This window comes from Neophocaena asiaeorientalis, unplaced genomic scaffold, assembly GCF_003031525.2.
Source record: "Neophocaena asiaeorientalis asiaeorientalis breed wild unplaced genomic scaffold, Neophocaena_asiaeorientalis_V1.1 scaffold78, whole genome shotgun sequence".
NCBI lineage: Eukaryota > Metazoa > Chordata > Mammalia > Artiodactyla > Phocoenidae > Neophocaena > Neophocaena asiaeorientalis.
The window spans coordinates 740,667-758,819 of record NW_020175018.1 but is presented as its reverse complement, the minus strand read 5'-3'; the positions used below and the strand labels follow the sequence as shown (position 1 = coordinate 758,819).

General features: G+C 45.6%; 1 long non-coding RNA gene across 1 annotated transcript; it reads left to right on the top strand.

Annotated features, from left to right (window-relative positions):
- Positions 1-4,819: 4,819 nt before the first annotated feature.
- LOC112411499 (uncharacterized) lies at positions 4,820-6,461 on the top strand. Its single transcript, XR_003005628.1, has 2 exons — positions 4,820-4,908; positions 5,947-6,461. It is a non-coding gene; the product is annotated as an uncharacterized LOC112411499 (long non-coding RNA).
- The last annotated feature ends 11,692 nt before the right edge of the window (positions 6,462-18,153 follow it).

Here is an 18,153-nt window from a genome sequence, read left to right as displayed (position 1 = left end):
TCATCTTTCCACCTCTTCATTAGAGCCTGGGATGGTCTCTCCTTTCCCCTCTGTCCATCTCAATGCTAACCACACCACAACGTCACACACCTCCTCCGGTAGGTGTCCATGACCCCCTACCAACCAGCCCCCCTCCCCTCCCCGCAACACACCTCACATCCCCGAAGCTCAAAGGGAGCCCACAGCCTAACTTCTCAGGAGTTCACATCACCCTTCATCTCATCTCTCTACAAAGGCAGGGCAAGGGCAAGGACCTTTTCCCCCGTTTGAGAACCCTCTGCCCCAATTCAGGGCACACAGGACACAAGCTCTGGGTGACACCTGGCTGGCAGCCACACGGCAGCTCCAATGAACTCTGCCACAGCCAGCAGGCTCTGGAGAGGCAGGGAGATTTTTCTCAACCCTAAATCCCAGCACCCTGCACAGAGCCTGATGCCTAGTAGATGCTCAATAAAAAATGCTTCGTTGTTCTTGACACTGTTTATCTTTGAAAGTTTTGCTGAAAGAGGCAGAGGACTTCCTCTACTGTTAGTGGAGAGGAAATCAGCAATTATATGCTAATTATGCTCCTAAAATACTGGGGAGAATTGTTAGAAAGGCAGGGGTGTAAATTTCAAGGGGGGTCGGGGCAGTGCAGGTCATTCCCACAAGTAAGCCAGGCTGGGGTCCAGAGCTGGGAAGGTAAGGAAGCCACTCCCATCTGTTCCTGTTGACCGCTGGCCAGCAGGAGCTCCTGTCCACTGCTGCCTGGGCATCCAGGTTGTCAAAACAAGTGAGAAGCCTGAAGTTTTAAAGATGAGCAACTAAATCTACTAGTATGGGCAGACAGTGTTTAATCTCTGGTTTAACCTCTGTTCAAATACTCCTTCCCTCCTCCACCCAACTCCCATCTTGTTTACCACAGTTTTGAACAGAAAAGGTGTTTTTATAATTAGCATAGTGTTTATGTTCCAACGGGAGCTTTCAAAAGGCTTAAAAATAGGCTGATTCCTTACACACCTTAACAGTTCTTCCCCTGAAGATCTTGTTTACACTAGCATTTTCCTTAGCAAACCTTCGTTGGGAAAGGTCAGCTGCAGTTCACAAATTCTTAAACAGGCAGCTCTGGATTACTGGGACTTCGTGGTACACATTTAGGCAACTTCCAAGCCCCACCAATGGGTTCCTCTGCCTTGTGGTGTGAAGTGGGAAGGAGGGTTTCCCCGAAATACCAAATTCTATAGCTAATGCTCACAAAGGGAACCCTGAATAGAGTATATTCCAGATCTTGAGGGCCTGGCTACTCGAGGGCTCTAGGAAATAAGAGAAGCTCCTGGAACCTGGCAGGACTCTGGGATCCTAGAATAAACATGGACGTCAGTTTAAGAAAACCCAACTTAAGGGAGTTAGTCACCACCTTGCTAAAGGCTGGTTTATCCAATTTTCGGAAAGGATGTTCTCATGACAAAAAGAACCACCTCAAAAAGCCACTCTCGGACTTCCCTGGTGGCGCAGTGGTTGACAGTCCGCCTGCCGATGCAGGGGACGCCGGTTCGTGCCCCGGTCCAGGAAGATCCCACATGCCGCGGAGCGGCTGGGCCCGTGAGCCGTGGCCACTGAGCCTGCGCGTCTGGAATATGTGCTCCACAACGGGAGAGGCCACAACAGTGAGAGGCCCACGTACCACAAAAAAAAAAAAAAGCCACTCTCTCTAGGGTAATATTTAAGTCTTTATGTCTATTCAGGTCATTAAACAAAAGGTGTGCTTGGAGAAGGAAAGAGTGGCCTGGTTGAGGGAGGCTGGGTAAACAAAATTAATCTCCTTTCTTTACTGCAGGACTTTTCAGAGACTTTAAAGGTCCAATGGCTGCTTTGTATCTCTAAGATTGCATATGCTCCATTCGCAAGTGTATCTGGCCCTGAACTCATCCTCCTCCTTATTCCTCCTCTCCCTATGGACCACCCATGCAGCATACTGCCTGAGTCACCTTTCAGAGATGTTAGGGGAACAAACCTAAACTTCTAGGATTAGGAGAGGAAGGGACTTGCCAAAGATCCACAAGGTTAATTTAAGACAGAGGCTTTCCTCGAACTCAGGACCACAGTCACCCTCAAGACCAGCACTGCCTAGCCTACTGGTTTGGCTGAACAAGATCTGATCTGACAGAAGACAAGACAGTAACCCCAGAGCCCATGCACCAGGGAGCAATTCTTGCTGAATTCCCAGCCTGCTCATAGCACAAACTGCCGAAAAAGTATAAACCAACAGCTGGGACCAGAGCTGCAGGATCTTGGTCCTAAGAGGTCTATCTGAGCCGTCAGCCAACCACGACTTACATACCTCTAGGGACGGGGATGTCACTCCCTCTCCTCGGTTCCTCACGTCTGGATACTAACTAGAGAAAAAGAACATTTCGGTGTTTTCTTTCCCATGAATGCAATGTTGCACGTTGTAGGGTTTGGCCAGGGGATGCAGCTGTATTTTAAATTCGTCTGCAGAGGAAAGCAGTCAGCCACGGGGACTTTGAGGCACGGCAGCCCTGAATTCAAATCTCAACTCCACCAGGTACTCGTGGGTAGGTCGCTCGGAGTCCTGTGGCCTCCATTTCCTCACCTGTAAGAGCCGGGGTACCAGTCCCAGCCTGCGGAGGGGGTGCTGAATGAGAACCTGCGAGCAGCCCCTGACCGGCACAAGGGTTAGGGGTTAGGTGAAGTCCACTCTCTCACTCTCTCTCCAGAGCCTGCACCTCCCCTTTGGGTCACCTGTCCCCACAGCCTCCCCTAGAAACTGCCCAGATGAACCTGATGAGAAGGAAGGGCAGAGATGGGGAAGTGCACCTGTAGCCAACAGCTGCCTCTGACCAAAGGGACTGGAAAATCCTAATAACTCTGGTGCCGACAGGGTGTTCAAGAGCCAGTCCGTCACTCAACTGTGCAGATAGGGAAACCAAAGCTCAGGGGGGTGGGACCGGCCTCAGCACACACAGTAGGTTGGCGGGGGTACCAGACAGGGCGTCTGCACCCACAGCAGGAAGGACGCTGCAGCATCCCCAAACCCTCATCACGTTCCACTGATTTTTTAATAGACTTTAATAATTTACTGACACCAGTGGAGCTTATGAAGTAGTTTAATTGAATTAATTAGGCAGTCATGACTTACTCCTGAGTTCCCCCTTTGGCTCCGGGGAGGCTGTACCAGCCGCCTGTTTAACCCCTCGCATCCTAGAGGGGCTGTCACTCACTCTCGTTTAAAATGTATCACCATAGTCTCCGCCAGTTTCTTTCCTAAACTAGTTCTTACCCTGGTCCCACCTGTATCCCAACACTGAGCTCACATCTGCACCCAGCATCTGCCTGCCCCGAGTGGCTGAAACACTTCGATGGAGGAGATCCCCTCATGTGGATGAATGCTGCCTTCTCCTGCAGGTTCGCCAGGCAGCAGGGGCAGCAAAGCATGGGGATCCGTGACCCAGAGTGGAAACCACCAACTGGCCGGGCCCAGGCAATGGTCACCCATCACCTGCTCTCCCAACTCGTAGGCCTCAACTTCCCTCACCACCCAGGGGAGGCTGGTTGATGCTACTTCGAGTGTGGTCCACATCCAAGAACCATCAGCACCCCCTGGAAGCTTGTTAGGACGCAAGACTCTCGGGCACCACCCTCACCCACTGAATCAGAACCTCCGGCGGTGAGGCCCAGGGAGCTGCATTTGAACAAGCCCTCCTGGTGATGCTAACACACACTAAAGACGGAGAAGTGGTCTGGGCAATCACTAAGACTCCTTCTAGATGACAAAGTCTGGGAAACAATCCAAAACACGAAAACCAATTCACTTATAAGATATTCTTCACAGTATTATTTACAATAGGGGAAGACCGGAAATAGCAAAATATCCCCCAAACAGGGCACTGCTGGGTAAACTAGGATATGGCCACTTCATGGAACACGCTACAGCCAAAACCGCAGGGTTTACAATAAAGCTGGGAAATGCTAATCTCATAAGCTGAGCTTTTTCCTTCTAAGCAGGAGAGAAATTTTATCTATTGCACCCATTGGTTAAAAAAGAAAACAGAAGGTCAAAACGTCAAAGGTGTAAGCATCCGGTAGGGACCTATAGGTGATTTTCTTTCTTCCTCAGACTTTTCTGTGTTTTCCAATTTTTTCAACTAAGAACATTTGCTACTTTTTATAATGAAGTAAAACAAACTTTGTTTTAAACAAAACAGAAAGATTCTGGGAGAAGATGCTGCTTAGAAAGCAGGAAGTTCTGCACTAACTTGGAATTCACTCAGCAACGGGCTTCCTATCTCTCCCACTGGACCGTGAGCTCCCTGGTGGCTGGGATAGGAGGGAGGGAGGGAGGGAGGGAGGGAGGGACGGACGGACGGACGGACGGACGGACGGACGGACGGACGGATGGAGAAAAGTGATTTCAGATGAACAGCCCTATGAAACTGACTTTTCCCTTGGCGCATAATCGGATGAGTTATCTAAGTAAAAACGTAATGGTGAGAGGAAACAGCCCTGAAGATCCAGACTCGAGAAAAAGGAAAATTCATCCAGTGTCCAACGAAGATGTCCTGTCCAGCACCTCACGCACTCATGCTTTCTCCTGGACACACCTGGCTGGCAGAGACACGCTCATTAGGCGAGTAATAAGTCACTGTTTCCAGGAACTTCCAAGCTCGACAGCAAGTCCTCCCAGCTGGCTCACGGTAAGTGGACGCGGCAGGAATCAATAATTACAAAGTACAGAGCAGGAGCCAGGTGAGCAAATACCAGGCGTGGATTAGAAGCTGGCCGGGCAGCATGCTCCCCCACTTAGAGGCCAGGACGGGGACTCACCTCGCACCAACTCTCTCTCTGTGGTCTGGGAAGCCATCGCACCAACTGCCCTGGCAGGAGCGACAGCGTGCACCTGGCACGGAGGTGAGAAACCATGGGTGTGTCCAGGAGAGCCGTCTAATGTGGCAGGGACGAGGGGCAGCATGGAGGGTCATAAGGATAGGCTGGGCCATAAGTACCAGGGGCGGGGAAAGGGGTGCATCCCTCTTCCGAGCACCAGGGACTAGGAGAGGCTGGATGAGGAGGGGTAGAAAAGGAACCTTCCCACTGTGCTGAACTGCTGCTCATTTCTGAGCAAGCCCAGGCTTTGGGGTCAGGAAGCCCCAGGGAGGAAAGCACGTCACCGTCCTCATTCTCCTCTCCCCCAACCAGAGTGGGCAAGCACACAGAACCATGAGGCACTGTGGGGTGGCCAAATGTTCTGAAACCTCAGGAAAAAAACCTCAATCAGCAGCCGACTAGGGGACCAGGAGTGAGTGGAGTGGTCATCCTGAACCACCCGACCCTTCCCTTCCTCTGCAGATTTTCTCCTTTGGTTTAACAGTGCCCCTCCTGGAACCAGGGGGACAGGGACATACAGAGTCTCTGGCCCTTGACCTCCAAGCAAGAGCCAACAAGCTCTCTACATCCCAGAAGAACCTGGGCTGCAAGCAATCCCTGCCCAGGACGAGCCTTGGTCTCCCTCTAGCATCACACAACAGCGATACGTGCAAGGACCATCACGTCCAAGTGAGGCATCTCAGGCTCAATGAGGGAGAGTGTCCTTGCTCGGCTCACACAGCAGTGGAGGGGCAAAAGCTGCACCTCAAACCCCAGACTCCTACCCCACCTCAGCAATGGCGTGGGCACTACAGGATCCACTGGCTTAGGGGATAAGTGGTGATCAACCCAGGGGCTTGCTGGGTACCGTGAAGTCTTATGGAATTGGACCAGAAAGAACCCAAACACAGTAATGAGCCCCCTGTCCCTACAGGGGTTCAAGCAGAGGCTGGGGAGATGATCTCTTCGTAGGAATGATGCTTTAGAGACTGAAGGACAAGACCTGGGTTTTTGGGGGGGGGGAAGGAGGAGAATGACTTTGACATTCCCTTCTTATTGTGATATCTTATGGTTCTTCCACAGTGAGGTAGACCGGTGTCTGATAAGGTACAAGTGATGAGTCTGTGCCATGGTCCTCCAACTGGGTTCCTCTCCTCCAGCCTGCTTCAGGGGCCAACCAGGAGGTGTTCAGGCCAGGACCTGTCTCGTCAGGGCCGACTTCCCCACCAGGCAAAGGAGTCACAGTGCTTGGGCCCACAAAAGTGCTTTAATTTCTTTAAAATCAAAATAAAGAAACTGAACTTTTAGGTCAGAGAAAATATTTACCAGATAATATTAATACACTCATCTTTATAGCAATGCAGTCATAAAATGTAATTTTTAATATTTTTATGAAGGAAGGAGCCCACAAAGGCAAAAGTATCTGGGGCTCACGCCAAGTCATAACAATTAAAAAAAAAAATTGCTTTTAAAAAAAAAAAATTGCTTTTATCTATTTAATAGATTGAGCTCCTCTGTAAGACTTCCTTTGTGAAAGGGTTCTTTGGCTAAAGAGATTTTTGAAAGCTTGAAGTAAGTAAATGTAATATTTTACTCAACCAAGTGTTAGGGTCTTAACTTATGAACCAATGAAATGTGGTGTCATATTAATCACTGAACTTTCCCAAGCCAAAGGCTCCAGCACATCTGTGCCTCCCAGTTCTTGTGACCAATCCTGGTGTGCCACTGGCTTCAGGTGTCAGCGCTTCTTACTAAGAATGTAGACTCACTGTGCGTTATCCTCTCTTTTCATGTTATTTCCAATGTATGTCTTGAGACTCAGAAAGTACTAGATGGAAAATAATAATGCTGATGTCTTCAAAAATGGATTCCTCACCTCAGACTCACTCCCAAGCCCCAACAGTGATACCTTCTTACTCTGAAAAGAGCAGTTCAGATCTGAACAAGGGAAATCCCCCAAATTGGATAAACGAGGTAAATAGTCCCATCAGGAGAAAGGAGAATCCAAGAAAAACCTAAGGCAGGGGAAACTCAGCCAATTCAACACAGTCATCTACCAGAGGACCTCAACCTGCAGTGTGTGACGGCACTGCTTGGGGAGTTTGTTAAAATCTCTGATTCTCCACCGCCCCTGCCCCCCGAGATTCAGAAACAGCAGGGGGAAGCTGAATTCACCAGCTGCTTTGGAGCAGGAGGTCTCAGACCATCCTTGGAAAAGTGCTCATTTACTAATGATGAAAGAGAGAGTTTGGGGGAGTCCCCAGCCTGTTGGGCCCTTGTTTCCTGGTGCCAGTTAGGGGGTAAGGCTCTCTCGACATGCAACCTCCCCCCCCCCCACACACACAATTCCTCTGCTCTCCCAGCTTTACCTTCCCCAGGAGCACCTCACCCCAACCCTGGGGCTGAAGAACAGGGGCTCCAGCACTGAAAAGTCGAGGCCTGACATCTCCCCACATCTGTTCAATGCCTGGGCAAGAGTTGACTCCGCCAAGAGAGAGTGATAGCCAGGAAGCCTCACTTGCCCCAGGTGGTGAGAGAGAACAACTGATGGTTAGAACCTGGGAGGGGGGAATGCCATTGTCAAACCAAGGCCAGACAAGAGATGTTGCTCAGCAGGTGCCAAGTAGACCAAGGGAGCACCATGGATGATGGAGCTTCAAGGGCCAGAGGGATGCGGTTCACACTTTTGTTTCTGCCTATTTGGCATTCTTTCTTCCAATAAAGAACCATCTTGTCCTTTCAGGAACCCACAATCCCAGTCCCCAACTCCAAGAGGACCAAATGACCCACGTCCATCCAATCAGAACAGCACACCCTCCTGCACTGTGATTGGCTCACGTATAAGCCTGTGACCCAAGCTGGGCCAATAGGAGCCTTTCTTGGGACTTTGGTTGAAACCCTTGGGAAACAGGTTCTCTCTTTCCACCGGGACTACTCCACTGGGGTGAGAAATAAGCCTGGAGACACTACAGCCATTTCTGCCACCACTTGGGGAAGGCCTGCCTAAAGAGTAAGTCAACACAAGGAAACAAGAGCTGAATGGAAAGCAACACATTTCTGATAACCCCACCTAAGTTACCTGAGTCCAGCCCTGGACTTTACCTCACCTAAGCTACCTGAGTCCAGCCCTGAGGTACCTCAGTAGGTACATCAACAAATGTCGCTTTTCGCATAAGCAAGTTTTAGATGAATTTCTATCACTTGCAGCCTAAAGGGTCTTGACTAAAATGGATAGTCTGTTGTATGAGCCAGCAGATTAGGTTTAAAGGCAGAAAGAATCCTCACTTTCTTGGAAATTAGCTGTGTGACCTTGGACAAGCCATGACACCTCTCTCAGTTTCCATTTCATCCCAAGCTCTTAAGGTTGTGGTGGAGATTTAAATTATATCACAATGACTACATGAAGCAATTGGGACATTATTTAGCATTTGCAGGTGCTCAACAGATGTCAGGAAAGAAAGTAGCAGCCTAAAAGAAGATCCCCCAAGGCATCCCCATTTGTTAAGGAAATTATATTAGACCTACAATGCCCAGCTGAAGGATAGCATGGCAGAGCAAAATGGCCACCAGGGACTCAAGTCTAAAGAGAAACAGCTAAGAGAAGCCTTTTATTTATTTTTTTAATTAATTTATTTTTTTGAGATGAAAAACAAGTTGTTTTAATGTTTTGGGGGCTGTCAATATCAACGGTCCTGATATAATTATGAGGTCATTGTGAAGTTCAAATGAGTTAATACACACAAAGCACATACAATAGTATGTGACATATAATAAATGCTTAATAAATTTTGGTGATTACTATCACCATTAGTTCCAGATAGAAGTAGTGCTTATTACATGGAAAAGAGAGGCAGAAAAAAATCCACTGAGATATGCAACTACGTATTTTTTCTTTCATTTTTCTATCCTTTCTACATTTATATACTCCTTGGATGCCACTTTAATTATTGCAGTGAAAGTATTGTTTTATTTATTTATTTTTTAAAACATCTTTATTGGAGTATAATTGCTTTACAATGGTGTGTTAGTTTCTGCTGTATAACCAAGTGAATCAGCTATATGTATACACATATCCCCATATCCCCTCCCTCTTGCGTCTCCCTCCCACCCTCTCTATCCCACCCCTCTAGGTGGTCACAAAGCACTGAGCTGATCTCCCTGTGCTATGTGGCTGCTTCCCACTAGCTATCTTTTTTACATCTGGCACTGGATGTAGGTCAATGCTACTCTCTCACTTCGCCCCAGCTTACCCTTCCCCCTCCCCGTGTCCTCAAGTCCATTCTCTACGTCTGCGTCTTTATTCCTGTCCTGCCCCTAGGTTCATCAGAACCTTTTTTTTTTTAGATTCCACATATATGTGTTATCATATGGCATTTGTTTTTCTCTTTCTGACTTACTTCACTCTGTATGACAGACTCTAGGTCCATCTACCTCGCTACAAATAACTCAATTTTGTTTCTTTTTATGGCTGAGTAATATTCCACTGTATATATGCGCCACATCCAGAAGCCCCTTCTTAAGAACCGTAAACCCTGGCATGTTCCCAGCACTTTACAGAGCTCAAAGCAGTTTCATATCATCATCTGTCCCCACAACCTCTGATATCAGAATGAGACTCTCAAAGTATAAAGTGGCACAGCCTTTACAAGGGCTAATTTGGTAATATTGTTAAAATGTACAGTCTCTGACCCCCCGATGCCTCTTCCAGGAGTACCCTCCTAAATATAAAATAATATTGATATGAGAAGCGCTGGTGGCTTCTAGTCATGAGGAGTAAGAGGGACCAGATTTACTATCCACCTTAAACAACTAAGAAACCGGACAAAACATTTGAAACAATTATTTCTAGACACTGGGCAACAGGCTTACAGGGCAGCAACCCATAGGAGAGGAAAAGCAAACATGCTGGTCCTACATTTGTCCCAGCTAACTGCTTGGAGAATTTCTAAGCTGCAGTGCAGGGAGGAAGAGCGCAAGCAGAGTTCAAGAGTCCCTCCCCACCACCAAGTTGAGCAGACAGTTTAAAATGGGGGAGGGCCAAGGAAGCTAGAGAGGGTAGAGAGTCACAGCAGATAGAGGTGCCCAATGAGCTCCAATTCTCCAGCTGTCTTAGTGCTGATCAGCACGTGCATATAAGGAAACTGCCTACGCCTGGAACAAGAACCAGAGAGAACCTAGCAGAGCAATTCTCAGAGCTCACACAGGGCTAAGAATAGTTCATATTCCCACCAGCCACAGTGGGCAAATCTCCTAATACACAAAGGCATCAGGGAGGGTACTCAGAAAGGTATGGCCTCAATAGTGGGGAAAAATTAGCACCAGACCAGGAATCAGAACACCTTTTCTATGAAGGTCCAGAAAGTCAATATTTCAGGCTTTGTGGGTCATCGCAGAATGAAAGCAACCACAGACAATACATAAACCAATGAGCACAGCTGTGTTCCAATGAAAATTTATTTACAAAAACAGGCCAGATTTGCCCCATGGACTATAGTCTGCCAAATTCTGCTCTAGAGACAGCTCTGGTCCCACACAACAATTTAACTGCTGTGGTAGGCAGAATAGTGGCCTCCCAAAGATGTCCACATCCCAACCCCCAGAACCTGTGAATTTCTGAGGATACATGCAAAGGAAATTAAGCTTGCTAATCAGATGAATGTGAGATGGAGAGATTATCCTGGATGGATATCTAGATGGATAATCCTGGATGGATTATCTGGGTGGGCCCAATGAAGAGTCCTTCTAAATAGAAAAGGGAAGCAGAAGAGATGACAGCATAAGAAGGACTCTGTCCAACATTTCCGGCTTTGAAGATGGAGAAATGGAGCCACAGGCCAAGGAATGCAGGTAGCCTCTAGAAGATGGAAAAGGAAACAGATTCACTCTTAGAGCTTCCAGAAGGAACACAGCCCTGCCAACACCTTGATTTTAGCCCAGTGAAACCCATCTTGGACTTCTGATCTCTAGAACTATAAGATAATAAGTCTCTGTGGCTTTCAGCCACTAAAATTGTGATAATTTGTTACAGCAGCAATAGTAAACTAATATAAAAACAATAACAGAATAAAGTACAAAATATTTAAAGGAATGCTAACACATCCAGCACTTAACAATGTAAAAGTCACAATATCTGTCAATCAAAAATTACTAGGCATGAAAGAAGAAGAAAAATCAATTAATAGGAAGAGACTCAGAAATAAAATAGATACAGACTTTAAGGACATTAAGGCGGCTATCATAAACGTACTCCATAAATTCAAGAAGGTAGGGAAAAACATGAACATGTTAGAGAGACAAGGGCAATATTTTAAAAGAAGCAAATCAAACTTCTAGAGACGAAGAATACAGCGCCTGGCATGAAGAACAGATTAGATACTAAAGAAGAAAAAGCCGGACAAACTTGAAGACACAACCATAGAAACTAATACTAATAAAACACAGACAGAAAAAAGATAGACAGAAATAAACAGGGCATCCACATGCTGTGGGACTTCAAAAGGTCTAATACATATGCAATTGAAGTCCCTAAAAAAGTGAGGGGCAGGAGTGAGGAGAGAAAAAATATCTTTAGAAATAATGGCCCAAAGTTTCCAATTTGATACAGACTACTGTAAACCTACAGAACTCAGAAATTCAGAAGAAGAAACACAAAGGAAACTACTCTCAGGTATATCACAATCAAAGTGCCTAAAACCAAAGATAAAGAGAACTTCTAAAAAGTAGTCAGAAAATTTTAAAGATATAACATACAGAGGAATGAAGGTAAGAATTACAGCCAACCTCTCATCAGAAACGATTAAAATAGAAGGCAGTAGAACATCATCCTTAAGGTACTGAAAAAAGAAAAGAAAAAAAAAGTCTGTCAACTGGAATTCAATACCTAGCAAAAGTAGCTTTCAAAAATAAAGATGTACAAAAGCTAAAGGAATTCATCACCAGCAGACTAACGCCAAAAGAAGCGCTGGTTCTGTCATTATATAGCCAGAAAACTGGCTATACCCAAAATGCCCATCAGAAGGGGACTAGTTACATAAACTATGGCAGAACCTTAAAATGAAATACGGAGCACTGATAAAAACTGAAGCAGATCTGCTGGGGCCAACACGGAATGGCCTTACGACATCCTATCAAGTGAGAAAAGCTAAACTGTAAAACAGTATGTAAGGTTCACATTTGTGCCTATAAATATGTAAGACCTAGCATAAGCTATTCCACTGTCACCGTGCTTAACTCCTAGAAATGGGGCTTAGGAGGTTGGGGAGCAATGTGAAGGGGCCCTTTCCATTTTTAGTCTTTCTTCTACTTATTTCTGTGTCATCTAAATTGCTTTCAAAGAACACGTATTCATACGATTTCCGTTAAATTTTTTAAAAACAGAAGTCCTTAGCTGGGATATAGAGCAAGCCCAATGGACAGTCAACTTCTTAACTGGCCAACTGCTGTTCTGATTTACTCAATTCAGGGCGTGGAAACATCCACTCCTTTTGCTTCCTTCAAATACTCTCCATTTCATTCTGTACTAAATTCCACCCCTGGGTACACATCATAACAAAGGTCTTACGGAGATCCACGTGGGAGCATGCACAAGGAGGCTGGCTGCAGCTTTATATGGGGTCAGGGGGAGTTAAGGCAACCTGGTTGTCCATCAGTGAGAGGTGGATGGGTAAAACGTGGCAGCTGCACCCACCGGCTAGAAGTAATGTGACTGTTTTCAAACACTCAGAGCTGAGGGACAAAAGTGAGAAACAGAATGAGATCCAGATACTAAGGCATTGATGTCAATTTTTGAAACATGTGCACAAAACAACAGCACACATTTTGTAAGAATCTATATAACCCCCAAAAAAAAGCATGTTAAATACACAAAATGAATGGCTTAGAGATAGGGGAGAAGCAGAAGGGGGAAATAAGGATAAAAAGAAATAAACAAAGCAAGAAAGGGCTGTAATGAGCTGAAAATGATCATGCACCCTAAACTGAGTATATAATTAACTTCACCTGCTGCTCATGAGCTTAAAAAGGAGGGCAGGGCTTCCCTGGTGGCGCAGTGGTTGGGAGTCCGCCTGCCGATGCAGGGGACGCGGGTTCGTGCCCTGGTCCGGGAGGATCCCGCGTGCCGCGGAGCGGCTGGGCCCGTGAGCCATGGCCGCTGAGCCTGCGCGTCCGGAGCCTGTGCTCCGCAACGGGAGAAGCCACAACAGTGAGAGGCCCGCATACCGGGCATAAAAACAGGTAACATTTGAGTGCTCGTTGTGTGCCCGTGCTTTATATGTATTAACTCATTTAATTTTCACAATTAACTTTCATGGGGTTTTCTGATCTCCAGTTTATAAAGAGGAAACTGAGACCCAGAGAGGTGCAGCAACTTGCCCAAGGTCACACAGCGAGGAAGTAACTGGCAAGACTTGAATCCAGGCTGGCTGGCCAGCCCTGGAATCTGTGCTCTTCACCCCCACCTAGGCAGCTGACTCTACCTACCCTGCTTACAATGAGGATATGGAAGCTCTGCCTTTCCTTCTCAGTACCACAGGAAGTTAGAATTAGAGCCTATATTACACCTCTTTTATTATAAGACCTCTTATCCGAATGCAAAAAACAGACCCCCAAAGGCATGCTAGAAGGCACCTGGAGGCCAAGAAAACCCAAGCCAATGTCCCTCCCTCTGTGGCACACTTAGTCCCGCTGCTTCCAGACTAGATAGAAACAAAACAAAAATGGTTGGAAAAACAGTAACTTGGAACAAAAGACATGAAGGGTTAGGCACCAAGGGAGCGACAAGAGAGAGGACAAAACCTGCTTCCAGGCTTGTGACCCAGCCCCAAAGACAACAAGAAAGCCTGGGGTTCAGCCACTACAAGGCGGCGTTTATGAGCAACAAGACCCTGTGAGGACCCTGTACCTTGGCTGGGCCTGCCTCTCAGCTGGGATGGGGACTCCAGCCAGGGAACAAGGGGCTTTGCTGGGTCTGGTTTCCTCACGTCCCGGAAAAGCCCGTGAGGCCCTGGCACGGGTGCTGATGTATCAGCTAATATCTCATTCAAGTTGTCAGCGTTCTGTTAGAGCCAATTCAGTGGGTAATTAAGGAAAAAGTTGGGACCAGATGGGAAAGCAGATGCTAGCTCAGCCGCAAGTACAGTTCCCTGCAACTGTCTGGAAAAGCGCTGGGCTGGCTAAGCCCAGGAGAGTAGGGCTGAAGCGACAGCAGCCCAGAGGGGAGTGGGAGAAAGGAGGTGCCCATTTTAAAGATAAAGAAACTGAGGTCCAGAGAGGCAAGAAGACTTGGGGGCTGCTGGAAGGATGAAAGAGAATGAGAATAAAAGGAAAACCAGAAGCTTGGAATAAAGGGGGTGATCTCCCCTGTGGCAGAACTGGACACAAGGCAGGACCCCCCAAAGCAGAACAAAGGACCTCTAGAAACAGCGAGAAAGGATGGTGCTGTTCCAGCCTCAGCTCCGTCACTTCCTTGCTGCCTCACCTCAGGTAAGTCACTTTTCCCTTCTGTGCCTCAGTTTACTCATCTGTAAGATGGAGGAAAGGACCCCCGTGCAGCCCACTCAAAGGAATGATGAAGTTAATTACAGTGCCTAAGTGTTGGGGATAGGAGCCAGAATGCCTGGGTTTGGCTCCTGGCCTCCCTGCTCACCAAATGTGTGACTAATTTCACTTGGCCTCAATTTCTCCACCTGTAAAATGGGAGGAACAGTACATACCTCACAGGTATGTTGTGAGGATCCAATGAGTTAATAAGACATAGTACAGTGCAAGACACAGTGTAAGTGCTCAAACGACAGCCCCTACTACAGCAAGTACGGAGCCAATAAAAAAGGACCACTGTTACGTTCGTGGAGCTAGCTAGAAAAACACTGACGTTTCAGTGTTAAGTGAAAAAAGCAGGATATAAAATTGTATGCACTATGATGATAGTTATATCACACAACAGAAAAAAAGTACATCTAGAAAAAAGACAAACTTAATGAAGAGAACCGCTAATCATGATTACAAAGTGATATAACAGTGATGGATTTATTTTCCTTTAATTCTCTATATTTCAAGCTTTTAATATATGAATAACTGCTTTTATAACAAAAAGGGGAGTTAAATACAGTGAGTTTTAAATGTTGGGGAAATGGTTGGGCTTTTTCATTGGGTTCCTAAGTTATAACAGTAGCTGGGGCTTTTTCATTGGGTTCCTAAGTTGTAACACTAGCAGGACAGAATAAAAACAAAAAACAAAGGCAGTGGTTACCTAACCTGACACTGAACCCCAAACCTGCAAAAAGATAAAAGAGCAGAGTCCTGTAAGGCAGGGGACACAGCGACCACCAACACCCCACAGACTGACCACAGGAATATAAAAACAGGAGGTGCTATTTATATAAATTTTACATCCAGACCAGGTGGACTAGTCTAACATGAAGGCAATCAGAACAGCGGTTGCCTCTGGGAGAGGAGGTGGCAACTGACAAAGGACACGAGGAGAGCTTCCAAGAGGCAGAAAGGTTCCATAGTGCAGTAGGGATATGAGTTACACGGGTATATCCATTTATCAAAACCTTCAGCTACAACTGTCCATTTTACTTATGCAAGTTCTTCTTGAAACAGCTCTAATAATTTAATAAACACCACCATCATCGACTGGGGAGAGCAGGTGGAGGTATAGATGATGAAAGACTAGCAACATACTGATGACTGTTGAAGCTGGACAATGGAACATGAAGGGTCATTATACAACCTTGTTTACTCTGCATACTTTTGAAACTTTCCATACATTTTTTTAAATAGGAGGAAAACAGTATGCTAGTTTTCTCAAAAAGTTAAACATGGAATTACTATATGATCCAGCAATACCATTTCTGGGTATATACCCACAAGAACTGAAAGCAGAATCTCGAAGAGATAATAGTATACTCATGTTCACTGAAGCATTATTCGTGATAGCCAAAATGTGGAAGCGACCCAAGTGTCCACTGACAGATAAACAGATAAAATTTGGTATATACACACAATGGGAGATTATTCAGCCTTAAAAAGGAAGGAAATTCTGACACATGCTACTATGTGAATGAACTTTGAGAACATTATGTTAAGTAAAATAAGCCAGTCACAAAAAGACAAATACTGTATGATTCCTTGCATATGAGATACTTAATCAAATTCACAGACAGACATAGAATGGGGGTCGCCAGGGGCCAGGGGAAGTGGGTAATGGGGAGTTGTTTAATGAATAGAGTTTCAGTTTTGCAAGATGAGAAAGTTCTGGAGATTGACAGCACAGCAGCATGAATGTACTTAACGCTACTAAACTGTACACATAAAAATGGTGAAGATGATAAATTTTATGTGTATTTTACCACAATTAAAAACAAAAGGAGGTCCTAAAGGTTAGAAGAGGATTTCACACACAAGTCGCCCACTGAAGACTTGGTGCTAGACGTTAGGGACAACAGGAACAAATCAGGAGGCATCACAGTGGATCATCTCACAGCCACGCTCCTTGAGATTCCAACACAGAATTGCTAAGGTGAAAACCAAAGGCAGCTGGGGGTGAGATGGAGGGGCTGTGACAGGACCTAGAGAGACCGCCCCCCCCCTCCCCTTTACGGAATTTCCACATAGAAATCCCAGTGGCAGCTAAGCTTCTTCCAGGCAGAGCTTTTCAGTTCAACCCCGAGCCCATCAGGAAAGAATCTGAGCATGGCCTGCTGGGTACATCACAGTGTTGCTTTACTGAACCAAACTAACGATGGAACCCAGACTGAGGAAACCTACAGCCGCATCAAGTTCAGGCTGCTGCATCACTCATCCATCATATCAACTTCTAACATCTGGCCCTCCCCTTTCAAGATCTGAGCAAGCGGCTACTGATATCATTTTAATACCAGACCAAAACATACCTTTCCTTATGCAGAGTGAGTAAAGGACGCAAATAGGGGGAGGGCAAATGAAACAAAATTGTGTAACCAAAAAAAAGGAGATAAGCCTTCCACTCAAGATGCAGAGAAGGGACATAGTTTTCACTCTAGGAAACTGAAATAAATGTTAGACACCCTCTCCTTTGCCCTCTCAATAAAACTAAATGAGAGCAGAGTGAAATGAAAAGGAAGCTCAAGAAATTAAGGAGAACAAGGAACCAAATAATCCACTGCAGAATTAACAGCAGCATCAGAAGCAGTAAACAGCACAAGTGTCAGAATAAAAGACTGAGTATGTAATGCAAAGGATAAGCTTGAGAAGCACTCATAAAACTCAGAGGAAATAAATAAAAAGAGATTAAAATAATCAAAGGAAGAGACAATTATGGAAAATAAATAATAGGGATATATGGATATAAATGATTAAATGCCATTCCAAAAAGAGATGAGACCAGTGGAACACACAGAACAAAAACTTCTCTATTATTAAGAGCTAAATCTACAGACCGAAAGTATATACCATGTACCTAGCAAACGAATTACAAGACACCAAACATAAGATATTGCCTGGAATAACCCTGGGATTTCATGGGGGAAAAAGAATATGACAGGCGTTCAGGAAGGATGGCGATGGGGTGCAGGAATCAACCACAAAAGTAAAATACCATGTGGCCTCTGAACTACCTTCTTCCATATTAACAACATAAGACTCCAGAACATCTATAGAGGACTGAGAGATAAAGTATTTAACCCAAAATGCTCTATTCATCCAAGATGACATTTACATAAGAAGGAATCAAAAATATCTTCTTGGGCTTCCCTGGTGGCGCAGTGGTTGAGAGTCCACCTGCCGATGCAGGGGACGCGGGTTCGTGCCCCGGTCCGGGAAGATCCCACGTGCCCCGGAGCGGCTAGGCCCCGGAGCCATGACCGCTGAGCCTGTGCGTCCAGAGCCTGTGCTCTGCAACGGGCGAGGCCGCAGCAGTGAGAGGCCCGCGTACCGAAAAAAAAAAAAAAAAAAAATTCTTCTTAGTTATACAAGTACTTAGAAAAAAAGAAAACTATAATTAGATGAAAGAAGTAAAAAAACCCAAACAAAACACATTAGGTATTATAATAAATATAAACAGGGGTAAGTTCCAAAGACACAGATACTCAAAACTCCGAGTTTTTAAATATAAAAAACTACATGCCATCTGAAAGAAATATAGCAATTTTTTAAAGGGCGTAGAAAGGTTAAAAGTGAAATAAATATATAAAATTTTATCAGGTAAGTTCCAACAACATGAAGTAGGAAGCACTTTATAAAAATCACTGGAACTAAAGGTGAAAGCAGAAAACATTATAAAAATTAGAAAAACTATAACTGGAAGTAGAA